Genomic DNA, 19,323 nt, shown 5'->3' on the forward strand with positions numbered 1-19,323 from the left:
GCACTGCGTAGGATCCTACGGTCTTGGCGTGCATCCGTGCGTCGCTGCGGTCCGGTCCCAGGTCGACGGGCACGTGCACCTTCCGCCGACCACTGGCGACAACATCGATGAACTGTGGAGACCACCCGGCCTCCCGCATGCCCACTATACGCCCTCGCTCAAAGTCCGTCAACTGCACATACGGTTCACGTCCACGCTGTCGCGGCATGCTACCAGTGTTAAAGACTGCGGTGGAGCTCCGTATGCCACGGCAAACTGGCTGACACTGACGGCGGCGGTGGTGCACAAATGCTGCGCAGCTAGCGCCATTCGACGGCCAACACAGCGGTTCCTGGTGTGTCCGCTGTGCCGTGCGTGTGATCATTGCTTGTACAGCCCTCTCGCAGTGTCAGGAGCAAGTATGGTGGGTCTGACACACCGGTGTCAATGTGTTCTTTTTTCCATTTCCAGGAGTGTACATTGGGAGCCTCCTACTGTCGTCACATACCAGTCTGTTGACTGACTGAGTAGGGTAGTTCACTGATATTAGTCTTTCGGTATACTCTGTAGCCCTCACACACGCTGCTCAATCGCAACCATCGATGACTTGCAATCATACCATCACTTCGCCTAACAGATGTAGTGGTTCCTTAAAGAAAGCTGTTACAATGACTGTTCATCGTGCAGGCTGGACACTGCAATCAACTTTCTGTGTTTCTACATGGTGACGGCTCCCAAGAATGGTTAAGGGGACATTGTACATGAAATTCGTTGAAATTTGACATTTTCTGTTTTCTACCCTGTAACGTGCTTTCGACTTCCTGAACATTTTGATATTTAATACATTAAAATCAAACAATTGTTAATCCCTAAAATAATATTTTCAATGTTGACATGTGACTGCCAAATTTCGGGGCTACGCATATACTGCCACAGTTGAGCAGTCATCTTGGGAACTACACGGTCTAGAAGGCTGTGAATTGCTTTGTTTTGTGTCTACTGCTACGTCCCAAAAGTTGGCATTACGAATAAACAAATCAGTCTTTTGTTTCTGATACTAGTTTTCGTTGAAAATAGTGTGAGTATCGGCTATTGTTGTAGTAAGCTAACTTCTATTGCTTTTTATACATAAATAAAATGGCTAAGCATAAAAGCCATTAGAGATAACTGTGACAATTTAGAGAAGATGAAAAGAGTTGTGTGAAGCACTTTTTTTCATTGAATATCAACTGATGAAAAGCCATGTCATGCTTTGCGTCCACCTCCACCAAACACTTGGGGTAAATATAGACTAGCTGAATTTTCTGGTACCCTACATGAATTTTCATATAACCAGTCTCTTCTTTTGGCAGTAATGGAGGCAATCAAACCTATTTACAGAGATTTGGCAAATTCTGAGCTAGTAAAGAAGTGTTTACATGGGAAGACCCACAATTGAATGAGTCGTTCAGTAATGTTGTGTGGGTTTGTGTGCCAAAAAATGTATTTGTTGGCCTTATGACTCTAAAGTTAGCTCTGCCTGATGCTGTAATAACTTTGAATGGTGGGATCTATGAAAGACTTAAGGTTCTGGAGAAGTTAGGGGTGATTTGGACAGAGCACAGCTAAAGGCCTGCAGGAACTCGATGAGCTTTGTGTATGTGAAGCAGAGTTAGCTGCTTTCCAAATGACTAAAGAAGCAAGAAACGACACTGTAGAAGACACAGACTATGGTCCAGGACAATTCTAGTGCATAAAAGACACAGAAATGTAAGTCTGTACAAGAATTTGTAATAAAAAATGTTTTAAGCCTCAATATCTCTGAACTACATTTTTTTAAATAAATGGCCAATTTTCTAAAAAAGTGTTGATAGTAGAGACATAAAATTTTTACAGCATGCCAAGTGTGAGATTCAATACATATGGAACTAGACTAATTAAAATATCCTGAGATGTTTTGTTTTTATGTTCATTTAATTACAAAATTCTGTCAAAAATTGAGTGTTTATAAAAAAAAAGATAATATGCCCCACAGTTCAATTTTAGTAATAATTCTAGTTCAGTGTGTCTATAAAGGTGCATTCAATAATTATGGAAAATTATAAGTTGGTATCTTAAAAAGTTTCCAAGACAATGGGTCACAAAATTCGATAATTTAACATTGGCGGATTAGGACATACTATGTCCCCTTAAATCAACTTACCCAACGATCCACCAGGCCTCTGAGGCATGCGTTCTGCACTCCCCATTCCATCTAAAAATGCAGCCTTTCCCTTGGTGGAGCGACGAATGCTGGAAAGCAACCAGGACGGGAGGATGGCTCTATGTAGGTTCAAATAACGGCGTTACGGGTAGCGAGTGCGAAAAGTAGCTGAATTTCAACCTCTGGCAGTAAAGTTCGATGAAGGAAGTCAGAACAGTCGATCGGGCAACACTGGTTACTCACAACGCTGCACCTGCGTAGCGGCCAGTGCTGACAACCTGCCCCCACCGTAGTTCAGTTGAGCATCGTGTGTGTTCCGTGTTAGACATGTTGGATGAAGTGCTTGTCTAGTGCGTTGGTTCTGAACTGAGAACAGGTCAATGAACAAGCAAAGGCTGAATTCAAAGTTTAATTCTACGCTTCGCAAGACACCAAAAGAAACACATGCAATGCTGGTACGTATTTATGGGGATCAGGCACTGTCCATGAACTGTGTGTATGAGTGGTTCGCCAGTTTTCGAGGTGGCCAGGAAAGTGTTTTTGACAATCCCCTTAGCAGACGACCCACGACCACTGTCACTGACGAAAACATTGAGAAAGTGAGAACATTAATCACGAACTACCGTCGATTAACTGTACAAATGATAGCGGATGAATTGGAGATGAACCGAGAATCTGTGAGACAAATCCTTACCCAGGAGCTACGGAAGAGCAAAACGTGTCGTCGTCTTGTGCCACAACACTTGACTGACGATCAGAAGCAGGCTCGTTTAGAGGCTTTGCAGGATTTTGTCGAAAGAGTGGATGTGGCAGCGAATTTCTTGAACTGTATTGTCACTGAGGATGAAACCTGGTGTCTCCAGTACGACCCTGAAACGAAATGGCAAAGCATGAGATAGTGATGCTCGACATCACCTCGTCGCAAAAAGGTCATAGCCGAAAAATCACGCATCCAAACGATGCTCAACTGCGTTTTCGATAGTCAAGGCATTATCCACAAGGAATTTCTGTCTGAGGGAACGACGTTGAACACTGTAAGGAACTTACAATGAAATGAACATCCTTAGCTGCTTACAGGCGTTGACATACGTCAACGGGGACAGATGAAAATCGACTGCAGGGATTTATCTCCGGCATGCCTCCTGCGAAACCCACAACGTATTGTCCCGCACTACATTACTCGCGGCGCATTAGCGATTCCCGTAAGAGTTCGGGCACTGTTTGTGCATTCGCACAGAAGAAGATGGTCAAGCGGCCGGTGAGCCTTAACTATATATATACTAAGATGGTATCTGTTCTTTCGGACATGTCCGAAAGAACAGACACCATCTTAGTATAGATACTGTAAGGAACGTTCAATTTATGACCGGTTTCATGCGATGTCTACTCAGGGTACGACAATGCTCCTGACCTTTGTTCACGACAACCCTAGCTCACACACAGTTAACATCGTCAAACAGTTCCTAGCAAAAAAGGTGGTGGTGCAACATGAACATCACCATACTCACCGGATCTCAATCCTCCAGGCTTCTTTCTATTCCTTCGACTTCCAGGACAGGTATCGCAGAGCTCAATGGTGCATAGTTATGGGAGGTGACTATTTCTAAGGACAGTAAGGTAGGTGTAGTTCATAGTTTATCTACGTTAATGTTATAGGGCTATTCACTGAACTTTATTGTCAGCGGTTGTATCAGAAAGAGCAAGAACACATCTTGCCAACAGTTCCTGAACACTTCAAACCGTTCCATTTAAAGCACAATAATGTGAGAGACCACTCGAAAGATTTCTGGCAGAGGTGGGAAGAACGCAGTGACTGCTGTAATGAGAAACAGGAGCACTCGAGACCAACAGAGACATTGCCCAGACAATATCGGAATATTTTGCTAGTCAGTGAAAGTACAGCTTTCCAAAGCTACAGAGTGCCCGCTGAGGGGGGTAAATGAAACATCAGTTCCACCAGTGATGAAGAATAGAAGTGCCAGTTTTCCATGTTGTGCAGTGGAATCAAATATCAAGACAGCTACACCATAATCCCTACTTCTCAGTTTGCAGGTATAATATGTTGTTGTTGTTGATGTGGTCAACAGTCCAAAGAATGGTTTGATCGAGCTCTCCATGCTTCTTTATCCTGTGCCAGGCTCTTCATCTCTGAGTAACTACTGCAACCTACATGCTTCTGAATCTGATTACTGTATTCCTCTCTTGGTCACACACACACATACCTCTCTCCATTACTAACTTAGTGGCCTGTTGGTGTCTTAGAATGTGTCCTACCAACTGATCCCTTCTTATAGTCAGGTTGTACCACAAACCTCTTTCCTCTACAATTCTATTCAGCCATTCCCCATTAGTTGCATAATCTACCCATCTAATCTTCAGCATTTTTCTGTAGTACCAAATATCAAAAGCTGCTATCCTCTTCTTGTCTGAAATGTTTATCATCCACATTTCACTTCCATACATGACTACACTCCATAGAAATTCTAGCAGGAAAGACCTCCTGACACTTGATGCTGATAAATTTCTATTCTTCAAAAACGCTTTTCTTTCCATTGCCAGTCTACATTTTATATCCACTCTACCTCGGCCATCATCAGTTATTTTGCTGACCAATAGCGAAACCCTTGTACTACTTCTCTTCCTGTCTCCCTTCCTAATCTAATTCCTTCAACACTACTTAATTTAATTCTACTACGTTCCATTATCATTGTTTTGCTTTTGTGGATATTCATTTTATACCCTCCTCTCAAGACACTGTCCATCCTGTACAGCTGCTTTTCCAAGTCCTTTGCTGTCTTTAACAGAATTATATTATCATTATTATAACTGCCGTCTGGTTTCTGTACAAACTGTAAATAGCCTTCCACTCCCTGTGCTTTACCCTTATACTCTCAGAATTTAAAAAAGAGTATTCCAGTCAACATTGTCAAAAGCTTTTTCTAGACTACAAATACTATAATCGTAATTTAGTCTTTCCTTACCTGTCTTCTTTGAGAAGTCGTAGAGTAAGTATTGCCTCACTTGTTTCTTCATTTCTCCAGAGTCCAAATTGATCTTCCCCAAGGTCGGCTTCTACTAGTTTTTCCATTCTTCTGTAAAGAAATCGTTTTTGTATTTTGCAAACATAACTTATCGCCAGATGGAAGAGTTTTGAAACGGCTGACTCTCCCAAGACTATCATCAGTTCTAAAGGAATGTCGTTTACTACTGGTGCCTAGTTTCGACTTAGGTGATTCCGTGTTCTGTCATATTCTTGTCGCAGTGTCATATCTCATCTACGCCCTCTTCCATTTCCCCTCGATTTACCCTTTCCACCTTCCAGTATTCCCATATTTTCTTCGAACTGGTTTTCTATCCGAGCTCTCGATATTCATACAAATGGTTCTCTTTTCTCCAAAGACTGCTTTAATTTTCCTGTAGTTAGTGGTGAAATTTGGAAGAACTTGTAGTTACAGTTTTCTTATGTTCCGATTATGCACAGTCTCACACATGTTAAACACCACACTCAAAGTTCAGTGCACAGTATTCATCGAGGATAACTTATATAAACAAAGTTACAAAGATGTTTTTAGATGTAGTGGACAAAGATAATGTTCCAGATCTTCCACAATGTATGATCTGCTTTGGTACATGTAGTAATATAATAATATGGATTATAATTAGCTTACATCTGCTTATTTCTAAGTGTTACTGTTTTTATTTTAGTATATTGTCAAAGCATACGAAGAAATTCACTGATTCGCTTCCAAATTTTCGTTCAACATTTTCTCTTTATGTTTTCTGTGCTGTGAATATAGCTCCTGTTCTTTTAACAAATACATTTTATGCCCCTTATTTAGTCGGTGTGCCTGGTGTTGAAATTTTTAGCCTGTTGGTCCTGGGTAGATCACGGAGCATTCCTGGCAAGCTACTTTGTATATTCTAAAGTCTGAATGTGGGTCATGATTACACTATATTTTGTGTGTTAGCTTTTGTAGTAGTTTATTTTTCTAAGAATAGGAAAGACATGACTTCCACTCTTATAGCTTCCTCTTGGTTCATTCCCTATAGCTTGCACCTATTTTACTCAGAAATTTGAACATCTTGCACCATTTTACGCTTGACAAATCCCATGAACGTGTCTAGATTTTTCTTGAGTCTTGCTTCCATTATTGTCAACCGAAACGTGAGAACTGCCTCTCTTATGCCTTTACCTTTCCTAAAGCCAAACTGATCGCCATATAATACATCTCCAATTCTTTTCCGTTCTTCTGTGTATTATTCTTGTTAGCAACTTGCAAGCATGGGCTGTTAAGCTGATTGTGCGATAATTGTCGCTCTTGCTGTCTTCGGAATTGTATGGCTAATTTTTCCGAAAGCCTGATGGTATGTCGCCAGTCTCACACGTTGTAAAAACCAACGTGAAGTACAGTTTTGTTGTTATCTATTTATTCTGTCTTATTTGATTATTATTCTGATTCTAATACAAGGTCCCTTTGTCTTCCCGGTCGACTCCTGTTTCTTCTTCTTTCATGTTATCAGACAAGTCCTTCCACTCAGAGAGGTCTTCAGTGTACTCTTTCCACCCATCGGCTCTCTCCTCTGTACTTTACAGTGGAATTATCATTGCACTCTTAAATGTTATCGTCCTTGCTTTTAATTTTACCGAAGGCTGTTTTGACTTTTCTATATGCTAAGTCAGTACTTCCGAAATCATTTCTTCATCGATTACTTCACACTTTTCATGCAGCCATTTCGCCTTAGCATCCTTGCACTTCCTGTTTATTTCATTCCCAAGAGACTTACATTTCTGTATTCCTGAATTTCCTTGCACATTTCTGGAAAGAGTTTTACTGGAGGAAGGGTAAAGGCCAGTAAAGGGCTGTGGTGTAGAATGGGAACTCAAGGGTAACAACAGCAACACAATTCACAGTTAAAAAGTTTTTACAGGAAATTTATTTAACAATTGCCAACTTAATTAGGTATAGCAACCTTAACGAACTGCGTGTATTTGTGGTAATGAAATCTCAAGGAGAATTTTTTAAAGATCTCTTTCGGCTTGAACAGTCTCAGATATATCTAAAATAATGATCTCTTTAAAAAAGACATTTTTTCAAAAGCACTATACTGTAAGTAACTTTACCTGATTCCAAGGTAATTCAGAATAATTATATTATAAGTAAGATGTTTGCTTCTCATATTTAGCAGTTCTTAAGGCAATCAGCATCTTTAACTACCGGCAACTCGCTGAATTCGAGCCAAAATTTAAGGAAACAAACAATGACGTTAAGAAAATGACTGATTAAATTGATAACATCAAGAACACCAACAGAAATAAGACCGATAGCCTCTTCATTTCGAAACAACCATTTCTCAAGACACGTAACTGGTTAAAATAGTAAAAACAACATTCAGTAACTGGCTAGAAACAATTTACAGAGATTAAAACATGGATAAATGAATTTCGTACACCCGCACAGAATGCAAGGAACTACTGCTAGCCATACACTTAAATACAGTTCAATTTCGAAGTGGCAAACAGATTAAACGAGGCAATTTAATACAAACCATTAAACATAAAAACTTTAACACAGCTGTCATGTACATATCTCAGTCCATAATCCGAAGTCAAACCGCCAACGGAGTTCTTTGTCACGGCAATATTACAGGCACGGTTATTGCATTGGACAGTTTCCTTCCTTCATCAACTGGTCAAAAAAATGGCTCTGAGCACTATGGGACTTAACTTCTACGGTCATAAGTCCCCTAGAACTTACAACTACTTAAACCTAACTAACCTAAAGACATCACACACATCCATGCCCGAGGCAGGATTCGAACCTGCGACCATAGCGGTAGCGCGGGTCCAGACTGTAGCGACTAGAACCGCTCGGCCGCTCCGGCCGGCCTCAACTGATCAGCCCAGGCCATTTGGACCGCCATAAAAAACTTGAATTGCTTGCCCAACAACATGGAGGGAAAAGCGACGAATTATAGGAGCCGAGAAGTACAGTCTGCACTAAGAAGATTTGATGTATGTAATTACAGCAAGTACGAAGCGGCAAGTGAGCGCTTGCATAACACACTAGCCCATGTAATTCAACTGATCAAGCTATACAACGAAATCACATGCAAGCGCATGCTTGAGGCTACCATACTTCTGAATCCTTTAATTAACGTACGCAGTTCCAAGCATTAAGCTCGATTCGAGAAAAACATTCACAACAAGCTTGTAATCCAACTCGCCACTTCACGAACTTTCGTTACACTCAGATTTGTCCGAAGTGCAGCAAGGCTTACAGTTTCCAATCGCCAGAATTGATCCATTCAGTCAACGTGCACAGTGGTATCAATAGACACGAGGCCACCAATTCTCAACTCCACGAACCACCTCAGCGAAAGCCAATCGTAGCCAACCAAGGCAGCAGTCTACTGACTACAAACTGGTCTCCACACCCGTCCGGGCCCACCGCAATTGAATAAACTTCCTCTCGTGACCACCGTCCGCACAAGATTCCCTGTCCTCGTTGGTCGAGATCCAATTACTGTTAGCAGAATATGGACTAGCTGGGTTCAGGAGGGTAATACGGAACGCCGTGCTGGATCCCAACGGCCTCGTATCACTAGCAGTCGAGATGGCAGGTGACTGGAATATTATCCGCATGGCTGTAACGGCTCGTGCAGCCACATCTCGATCCCTGAGTCAACAGATAGGGAAGTTTGCAAGACAACAACCATCAGCACGAACAGTTCGACGACGTTTGCAGCAGCATGGACTATCAGCTCGGAGACCATGACTGCGGTTACCCTTGACGCTGCATCACAGGCAGGAGCGCCTGCGATGGTGTCCTCAACGACGAACGTGGGTGCGTCATTTCTTCGGATGAATCCAGGTTCTGTTTAGAGCATCGTGATGTGTTTGACGACATCGCGGTGAACACACATTGAAAGCGTGTATTCGTCACCGCCATACAGGCGTATCACATTAATTTCGTTGTGTGGCCGTTTATGGTAGGGAAACCTAGCTTTACAGTATTTGTTTTCAGTATGTAATGCGAGTTTCATCATTACTACTGGAGCTAAGGATATCACTGACTATTTTCACCTCGCACAAACTGTTGTGTGCGGCTGATATTAGTCGCCAGAACTAGTGCAGTATACAAATCTGCTTATGGCACAATGTTGCCATTTTCCTACTATAGGACTAAAATCTCGATAGTTTCATCACTTCACTTTAAAAACATGACCGACAGTAGCTTTCTGTTTATGTTTACAAACAACATGTTAAGCATAAATACACTCCTGGAAATTGAAATAAGAACACCGTGAATTCATTGTCCCAGGAAGGGGAAACTTTATTGACACATTCCTGGGGTCAGATACATCATATGATCACACTGACAGAACCACAGGCACATAGACACAGGCAACAGAGCATGCACAATGTCGGCACTAGTACAGTGTATATCCACCTTTCGCAGCAATGCAGGCTGCTATTCTCCCATGGAGACCATCGTAGAGATGCTGGATGTAGTCCTGTGGAACGGCTTGCCGAGCCATTTCCATCTGGCGCCTCAGTTGGACCAGCGTTCGTGCTGGACGTGCAGACCGCGTGAGACGACGCTTCATCCAGTCCCAAACATGCTCAATGGGGGACAGATCCGGAGATCTTGCTGACCAGGGTAGTTGACTTACACCTTCTAGAGCACCTTGGGTGGCACGGGATACATGCGGACGTACATTGTCCTGTTGGAACAGCAAGCTCCCTTGCCGGTCTAGGAATGGTTGAACGATGGGTTCGATGTCGGTTTGGATGTACCGTGCACTATTCAGTGTCCAACCGACGATCACCAGAGATGTACGGCCAGTGTAAGAGATCGCTCCCCACACCATGATGCCGGGTGTTGGCCCTGTGTGTCTCGGTCGTATGCAGTCCTGATTGTGGCGCTCACCTGCACGGCGCCAAACACGCATACGACCATCATTGGCACCAAGGCAGAAGCGACTCTCATCGCTGAAGACGACACGTCTCCATTCGTCCCTCCATTCACGCCTGTCGCGACACCACTGGAGGCGGGCTGCACGATGTTGGGGCGTGAGCGGAAGACGGCCTAACGGTGTGCGGGACCGTAGCCCAGCTTCATGGAGACGGTTGCGAATGGTCCTCGCCGATACCCCAGGAGCAACAGTGTCCCTAATTTGCTGGGAAGTGGCGGTGCGGTCCCCTACGGCACTGCATAGGATCCTACGGTCTTGGCGTGCATCCGTGCGTCGCTGCGGTCCGGTCCCAGGTCGACGGGCACGTGCACCTTCTGCCGACCACTGGCGACAACATCGATGTACTGTGGAGACCTCACGCTCCACGTGTTGAGCAATACGGCGGTATGTCCACCCGGCCTCCCGCATGCTCACTATACGCCCTCGCTCAAAGTCCGTCAACTGCACATACGGTTCAGGTCCATGCTGTCGCGGCACGCTACCAGTGTTAAAGACTGCGATGGAGCTCCATATGCCACGGCAAACTGGCTGACACTGACGGCGGCGGTGCACAAATGCTGCGCAGTTAGCGCCATTCGACGGCCAACACCGCGGTTCCTGGTGTGTCTGCAGTGCCGTGCGTGTGATCATTGCTTGTACAGCCCTCTCGCAGTGTCCGGAGCAAGTATGGTGGGTCTGACACACCGGTGTCAATGTGTTCTTTTTTCCATTTCCAGGAGTGTAGAAAAATTATTTTACACTACAAAACATAACACCTGTACAAAATTTAAAATTTACTGATAGAAAAACTTTATCATCTATCCAGTATAGCTTCTGCCTTTCTTTCTTCACATAGAATTGCATAGCAAAAGAACGGGAAGAATTGCATCCCTGAAAAATGTTACTACGATTACATCAAAACAAGTTTCTTGTTTAGTTTTCTCTTCATAATATTAACAAAATGAGTTTACTTAAAAGATTATTCCTGAACTTCTGATATTAATATGAATGTTTATTGTTCAGCAAAATATTTACTGAAGACCTACTTATGAAGAAAATAAATTTGTCTGAAGAATACTATGTACACTGTGAAATGTCTTACATACTAACATATTTACAAATTCTCATAATATTTACATAGGTACATCCACTCTAGGAAATGTTTACCCAGCAAAACATTTCTTTACGTCCTGGTGTGGATATAAACCTTTGACTTGTTTGATTCTGGATATCCTAGCAGATAGCTGCAAACATGTGGTTTTGCTATTACTTTAAATGGTCCATAAAATAACATCTGCCACTTCTTGTTTATTTTCTTTAATTGTGAGAGTTTCGCATGAGTTCTAAGCATCACATTTTCCTTTATGTCAAAAGTCTGCACTCTGTATAGCTTTTCGTCATATGTACATTTCCTCAGTTTAGCCACTGCAAGTAATGCACTGCTAATGGTGACATGGATGGTTCTATAATATCCCATTCTAACATGCGACGGATTTCATTTTATACAGCTTCTCTTTTGGCCCACAGGATAGAATAGGTAGACTGGTAAAATGTTTCACGCGGCTTTATTTGCATTGTATACACGTAGCCTTTAATTATACCGGGCTTTTCATCAAAAACAGATATATTTATTGTTTAAAAGATCAATCAGCTCGTTTTGTTGTACAGTGTTCGAATAAACTGATTCATAAACTTTGCTTTGTATTTAGTGCAAGACTGTACATCAAATTAATGTTGATTGGGCTGTGTTCGATCTGGCAACATAGGAAATTGACTGTCACATAAAATTACTTCTGGTTCTATGTATTTCATTCGGACTCCTTGACGTAACTTATTGTGTACTGGCTTGCTTTTAATTAATGGTAAGACTATCTCCTTCCCATTCACTTTTAATACACATGTGCCATAAGAAAGATCAGTTACTGTATCTCTTTCTTGTAAGAAATTTACTCCCCATATGCAGCTCACTCATAAACCTTCACAAACCAGGAATATGCTCTCAATAGTTCCATTACCTGCCTCAACTAATAAATAAGTCTACATGGGTACTCCCTTTATTTTCAAACGCACCAATGATCTTACAGTTGTGTACTGGCAACGTATGTGGCGCCTGAAGTTCACAAATCTTATTATAGAATTCTAAAGCCATACAATTTGTAGCCGCGCCCGTGTCATCAGTAACTGTGGTTGGTATTCCCAGTAGCGTTCTCGCTTCCCACGCCCGGGTTCCCGGGTTCGATTCCCGGCGGGGTTAGGGATTTTCTCGGCCTCATGATGGCTGGGTGTTGTGTGATGTCCTTAGGTTAGTTAGGTTTAATTAGTTCTAAGTTATAGGGGACTGATGACCATAGATGTTAAGTCCCATAGTGCTCAGAGCCATTTGAACCATTTTTGTTGGTATTCCACCTCCTACTGCGCGAAATGAAGCTTGGATTTTTTTCCTTTTCTGTTAGTTTACGCAAATGGTTTTCTTCATATAGTTCAGCACTCAGATTTTTGCCTTGATTATATCTTATTAAATACACTTTCTCACGACATTTGCCCCCCACTTCTTCCGCGACCCCCATATGAGGGCTGTATGGGGTCGCATTTAGTTTAACGCCTCTGAAGTGCTGGCAGTAGTGTTTCCCACCACTTCTGTAATTCTTACTGGTGGCTGCTGCCTCCAGTTGTGTCCAGAACTATCGTTTTGTGTGGTGCAGAAGCGCCAGCTGATTGTGTATTGGTTGCTGTATTAAGATGCCAATTATTGTTTGACTGTTGTGGTGGTGGTTGAGAGCGGTTTGGCTGGTTATAGTAATCACTTTCGTAATTACTGTAACCTGGATGATATCTGTTGTCTTGCCTAAGCCTCTTATTAAAAGGAGGAGAATTTCTTCCATATCTCTGTCCTAGGTTATTATTACCATTGTAAGATTGAGGCAAACAATTCCCATTAATGTTACCATTGCCGTTTTTATTGTGATATTGGTAATAGTTATTACTGTAGATTGATACTAGAGCATTACTGCCCCCATTCAACTTCGCTTCTTCATGCAACAGCTCAAGCAGAATCAAGGGGTGACGTGACAAGTTCTACGTCTGAATCTAGCACGTGAAGTAGTTTTTCTTTTATTGCGGCTGGTAATTTTGATTTTAAAAGCCACACGACTTCTCGTTTGGGCATTGGTTCATCCCAGTATTTCATCCTATTTATATACTTCTCAAAATATTTAGGCAGTGTACCTGCTTTACTATTGTACATCTCGGGATTATAGACCTCACGCCTTAAACGCTCTTGTGTTTTTGTTGACCAATACGTATTTAGAAAAGCTTCGCAAATTCCTCATTCGTATAGCAGTAATCTATTACTTCACTTACCCATAAGGCTCCATCACCTTGAATATGGGCAGTGACAAATTGTACTTTCCGTTTATCATTCCATAATTATGGTAGTATACCACGAAAGTTTTTGATAAAAATGACAGGGTGTGGTATTCTGCGATCCGATGTAAAACTTTGAAATTGTCTGTATTTTAGTAAACTCTCTTCCACATATATGTTAGAAAGAGAACTGCCCGCCCCTTGTTCACAAGCTACGTGAACAGGTTGCAGACTGGGCGTTGTTGTCGAACAGCTGATTGATGTCGCTGCTCGAGATGTCACCGTCTGCGTTTCTGACAATTTATTGACGCGTAAATCAGACTCGCCTGCTGCGTTTTTCATTACTGAAAGCTCCTTTTTTAACGTGTCTACTTCTTGTGTAAGTGTCTGTTTCCATTCAGAAACCTGTTCGGTGTTTTCACCTAGTATATTTGCTGCATACAAAGCTTCGTTTGTCGCTTTCTTTACGGTTAGACGCAGTTCGTTCAGTAAACATTCTTGAAATAGGTTGTCTTTCATGTTCAGCCAGTTTACAAAGTCAAGAGTAAACTGATTGCCTTTCTCTACAAACTTCCCTTCTACAGATTTCTCCTGTTCGATAGCGAGTTCCTGTACATGTGTAGCTATTTGGTGCACAGAATTTTCTGAGGTACTTCGTGCTGCATTATCTTGCGCGACCTGCTTGGTTACATCAGTGACAGCTTCGAGCAAGTGCTTGTATGTTTTGCGCATTTCATCAAATTCATCACTATTTTTTTTTAAAGTTAGTTTCAAGTGTACCGAATTTTTTATCAAGGTCGTCTCGAATTTCTGTGGCAATATTTTCTTGTACCTGATGTTCTATGGATTTCAAATTTTTGTTTACTAATATGGTTACATTATTTTGAATTTCAGTGGCCGCAGTCGGAAGTTTTCCATTCAAATTGTCAGTCACATTAAACTGTTTGTTACATTTTTGTAGTTTTACATCCAAACTGTCTGTTGCATTTTGTAGTTTTACATCCAAACTGTCTGTTGCATTTTTTTGAACTTCTCTAAAGTGTGCATTTTCTTAATGAACAGCGCGATGTAAACCTTGCATATGTTCTATTAAAAATGTGAAAGGTACCGCGAAATTACGAGGAGTAGGTACTGATTCATCCTGGGTGGGTTTTTCAATATGTTCGGCCGCAGGTGCCATTTCCACCAGCCAGTAATTCATTATTTTGAGTTTCGTGAATGGAATTGGGGAGAAGAGAAATTTGTGGCACAACTTGCCTAGAAGAAGGATGTAAGTTGTAGTAGGTACTGGGAGATGAAGAAGCTTGCACAGGAGAGAGTAGCATGGAGAGCTGCATCAAACCAGTCTCTGGACTGAAGACCACAACAACAACAACCACAACAACAACAACGAGTTTCGTCACTCGTCATATCTTGCTCGTCACAATCTGTGTCTGATTCTCCTCTGGGAGATGTAACCATTTTAATGTTTCTACCAGCTTTGCCCACGAATTTAAAAAAAAAAATCACTTCACTGAATTTAACAAAATTGACCGTTTATTGACGATAAAAGAATCTAGCGATGATTCTCAGTCGTTCTAGAAAGCGGCCATCTTGCCGACATTCCTTCAAAAAATTTGCAGGCTATTGCGAGGAACTTTTTTGGAATTTAACACTCCATAACTGACTTTTGCAAACCAGGCAAAGGAAAACAGTAAGGTCCTTACCACCTTTCTTACTGCGCTTCAGCAACGTCCAGAGTCGTGGTGTTTTCCTGTAAGAACCGTACTCCACGTCCCGTATTACCTAGCTTGTTGAAATTGTCTCGTATCTCGTTACAGTGGTTTTTCATGTAACAAATATACAGACTTTTTAGATACCAAATTTACAATAATACATATACACACATATCTACATACATAAATAAGTCCTGTACTACGGTATCCATTTTAATGGTGGCGTTTTTATTATTATTTATTATTATTGGGTTTTGAAATTAGCATTTAATTTTATATTATTCTGCTTTTAAAACTTTTGAACTCATATGCAGGTCTGAATCAAGTTAAAATTATCTTTGGCTAAATGAGTCTTCAGTTAAAGTAAGAAAACGACATATTTGAAAAATTATCTAAAAATAATTTTAAATATTGAAATTTGAATGCAATTTGCCAGATATTACGACCATAATAATTAATGATTGATATTTTTCTAGCTACGCTCTTCTACCGAGGTTTTCTGCTGGCGAATATAATTTTGGGACTTCTACATCTACATCTACATGGATACTCTGGAAATCACATTTAAGTGCCTGGCAGAGGTTCATCGAACCACCTTCACAATTCTCTATTACACTGGGGGTTGGTGCCGTTAATACGCGATCATTCACGAACACGCATCCCCACACAACGTAAGTCATATTTATCAAATTCATGAAAAAAGCTGAGGAAAAAAGGTATGGTTAGTCGTAATAACATAAACACAATGAAATCATATAGTTATTATTAGGCAAAATGAGCACAACTCACAAAATCTGTACGTGACGTAGACCAAGCAATATATTTTATGAGCGTACCAGACAATGACTGAAAAGGAAGAGATAGAACAAAAGAGTTGCGAGTCCTTGTTCGCTTAAATTACATAGATAATCCAGTTCCAGAGATATTAATTTAATTGTAATCGCAATGTCTACCGTCAGCGATAAAATCGTCTCAGCGCTACTGCGCCAAAACAGTCACGAAATCCACTAACACTTAGGGAAACATTTCAGTACGTCAGACTGTGTTAGTGGAACCAAAAGACTGTAAGATCATCTACCGTGCTTTCGCCGATGATCTCTTGATCCTGTCTCTCTGCTACCTAGCATATGAGTACACCATAGTAACAAACAGATATGTCCTGACTCCAAATTTCTTTTGCGTATAAACAGAAGGGCCACATAAACTGGTACACCAGTCTAATATGGTGTATGGATCCCGCGAGCACACAGAAGTGCTACAACACGACGTGGCGTGGACTCGAGTAATGTCTGAAGTAGTGGTGGTAGGAACTGACACCATGAATCCTGCAGGGCTGTCCATAAACCCATAAGAATACGAGGGGGTGTAAATCTCATCTGGATAGCACATTGCAAGGCATTCCAGATATGCTCAATAATGTTCATGTCTGAGGAGTTTGTTGGCCAGTGGAAGTGTTCCTGGAGCCACTCTGTAGCAATTCTGGACGTGCTAGGCGTCGCATTGACTTGCTGGAATTGTCCAAGTATGTCGGAATGCACAATGAACATTAGTGGATGCAGGTGAACAGACAGGATTCTTACGTACGTGTCACCTGTCAGAGTCGTATCTAGACGTATTGGGAGTCCGATATCACTCCAAGTGCACACGTGGCGCACCATTACAGAGCGTCTACGGGCTTGAACAGTCACCAGCAGACATGCTGGGTCGCTGGCTTCATGAGTTTGTCTCCATACCCGTAAACGTCCATCCGCTCTATACAGTTTGAATTGAGAGTCGTCCGACCAGGCAACAACAGTCAAATGTTGGTATTGACGGGACCAGGCAAGGCGTAAAGCTTTTTATAGTGCAGTCATCAAGTGTACGCGAATGAGCCTTCGGCTCCGGAAGCCCATATCATGATGTTCATTGAATGGTTCGCACGCTGACACTCGTTGACGTCCCAGCACTGAAATCTGCAGCAATTTGCGTAAGGGTTGCACTTCTGTCACGTTGAACGATTCTCTTCAGTCGTCGTTGGTGCCGTTGTTGCAGAATCTTTCTCCGGCCACAGCGATGTCGGAGATTTGATATTATGCCGGACTCCTGATATTCACGGTACACTCGTGACATGGTCGTACGGGAAAATCCCAACTTAATCGGTACCTCGGAGATGCTGTGTCCCATCGTTCGTGCGTCAACTATAACACCACGTTCAAACTCACTTAAATCTTGAAATCTTGATGGCCTGCTATTGTAGCAGCAGTGCCCGAGCTAAAACCTACGCCAGACATACGTTCTCTTGTATAGCCTTTGCTGACCACAGTCCTGTATTCTGCCTGTTTACATATCACTGTGTTTGAATAAGCCTGACTGTACCAGTTTATTTTGCCCTTCCCAAGCCACTTTTCGTTACCTAAAGGCAGAAAGAGTTGAAAAATATCACGAGGGAATAGTGTAGCTGAAAACAGTCTTACGTAGGACAAGCTCATTATAGAAGATAAAAGCCATCTCAAGAGTATGTATGCTAGTGAACCCCTCCGAACTGCAGGAACGCTGGGATTTTCTGCAAGATAATGGCTCAAAAGATCGTAGACTGTCAGTATAAATTGCGAGAGATGAAAGAACTGTAACCGGAAAACGAAATATTCGTAGAATCTATTAAAAAAAGAACACCATAAATTTTCCGGAGAAATGATTCAAGGAGGTGATAAAGGATCTTGAACGGTCTGGATTAAGTCGAGAAGACATCTCAGAACGGATAATGTATAGCTCAGTGATCGACAGGTTTAAGGGCTTCCATGATGGACAGAAACTGAATGGGGGATGGAAAGAGCAAGGAGGAGAGGCTACCAGAAAAAGAATATCACGGCTGTATGCTACAGACATTTCCAGTACTGCATAATTGTCACCTGACATGTTTTCTAGTAGCTGTTATCGAAAAAATTCAAAGTGACTTACAAATAACATGTAACTAAAAGGCATCCATCAGCCCCTAAAAGTAATGATGTAACTGTAATGCATTCACATTTCTTATACCTTCCCGAACCTTGAGCGGGTCTACACACAGTTTCCAGTTCATCTCATTTCTGCTGTGCATTTGCGTTTGCAATGAATTTTATTTCGGAATTAGAGCTACATCTTATTTTGATTTACGAAATGTGCCTACGCTATAATGTACGCCGTTTAGACTCACTGACTTCAGCCAGTCAAAGTGCAGGATAGTTTTTCTCATAGGTGCGGCGTTCAGGCAGCACGGGCTGTTTGGAAGTGATGCTCTTTCATTGTAGCAGTCTTAGTTTAAATCCTGATATTAATCATATATCAGTGTTTCTGAGAAGATGAGTGAACTAGTTCGACTTTTCATCATTTGTACACTTGTCAATTTGATTTACGTAAATTCTAAAAGTTTCTATTTTTGTAGTTTTCCGGTTACCTTGCAATGAGGATGAAGGAGTCTACAATGAATCGTTTAGTAATGAGTTAAGTTTTTCTACTTCAGGAATTTTGATGTTAACTTTCTCAAATATTCTATTGATAAGGTCATTTGAGGCAATAGCAAAGAAAACTTTAATGGAATAATGTTGTTAACGCGTAATACAATATGTAAGTCTTAAGAAGTTTCTTCTGAAAGTATTTTTCTGGAGTGTAGTACTAAATTGACGATTAACAGCACATACAAGAAGAGCACAAAAGCTTACGTGGATAAATCATTAACTAAGAACGAGGTATCTGCATCGAACTGGAGAGTGTACTACACCTCGTCTCCCTTTATCTTGATGCTGAGCTCTCTGCGTCTATAACTTCGATGGATATAAAGTTTAATACTTTGGTATCAAAATAATACAGGCAGCGCAAATTTAGCACAAATTCACTGTATATTCTTCGAATAATTTGCAGCAAGAGAGAGTGTTTTTTTTACGCTTACTTTTATTTCATCTTTCCCAAGTGACAATAGAAAATGACTCGATAGCTGAGATATGCAAAGCTATTCGAAAAGGAAGGTCCGACCGGACGCGAAATGGGAACCACACTGAAAATCAGAAATGTTTTGTTTCTAATAGTTTGCTACACCTTCCAGTTACTTATCTACATAGTCGCCACTCCGAATTACACACTTACCGCAGCATCGTATCAACTCTCCAATACCGC

The sequence above is a fragment of the Schistocerca gregaria genome, chromosome 4 (assembly GCF_023897955.1).
Source record: "Schistocerca gregaria isolate iqSchGreg1 chromosome 4, iqSchGreg1.2, whole genome shotgun sequence".
NCBI lineage: Eukaryota > Metazoa > Arthropoda > Insecta > Orthoptera > Acrididae > Schistocerca > Schistocerca gregaria.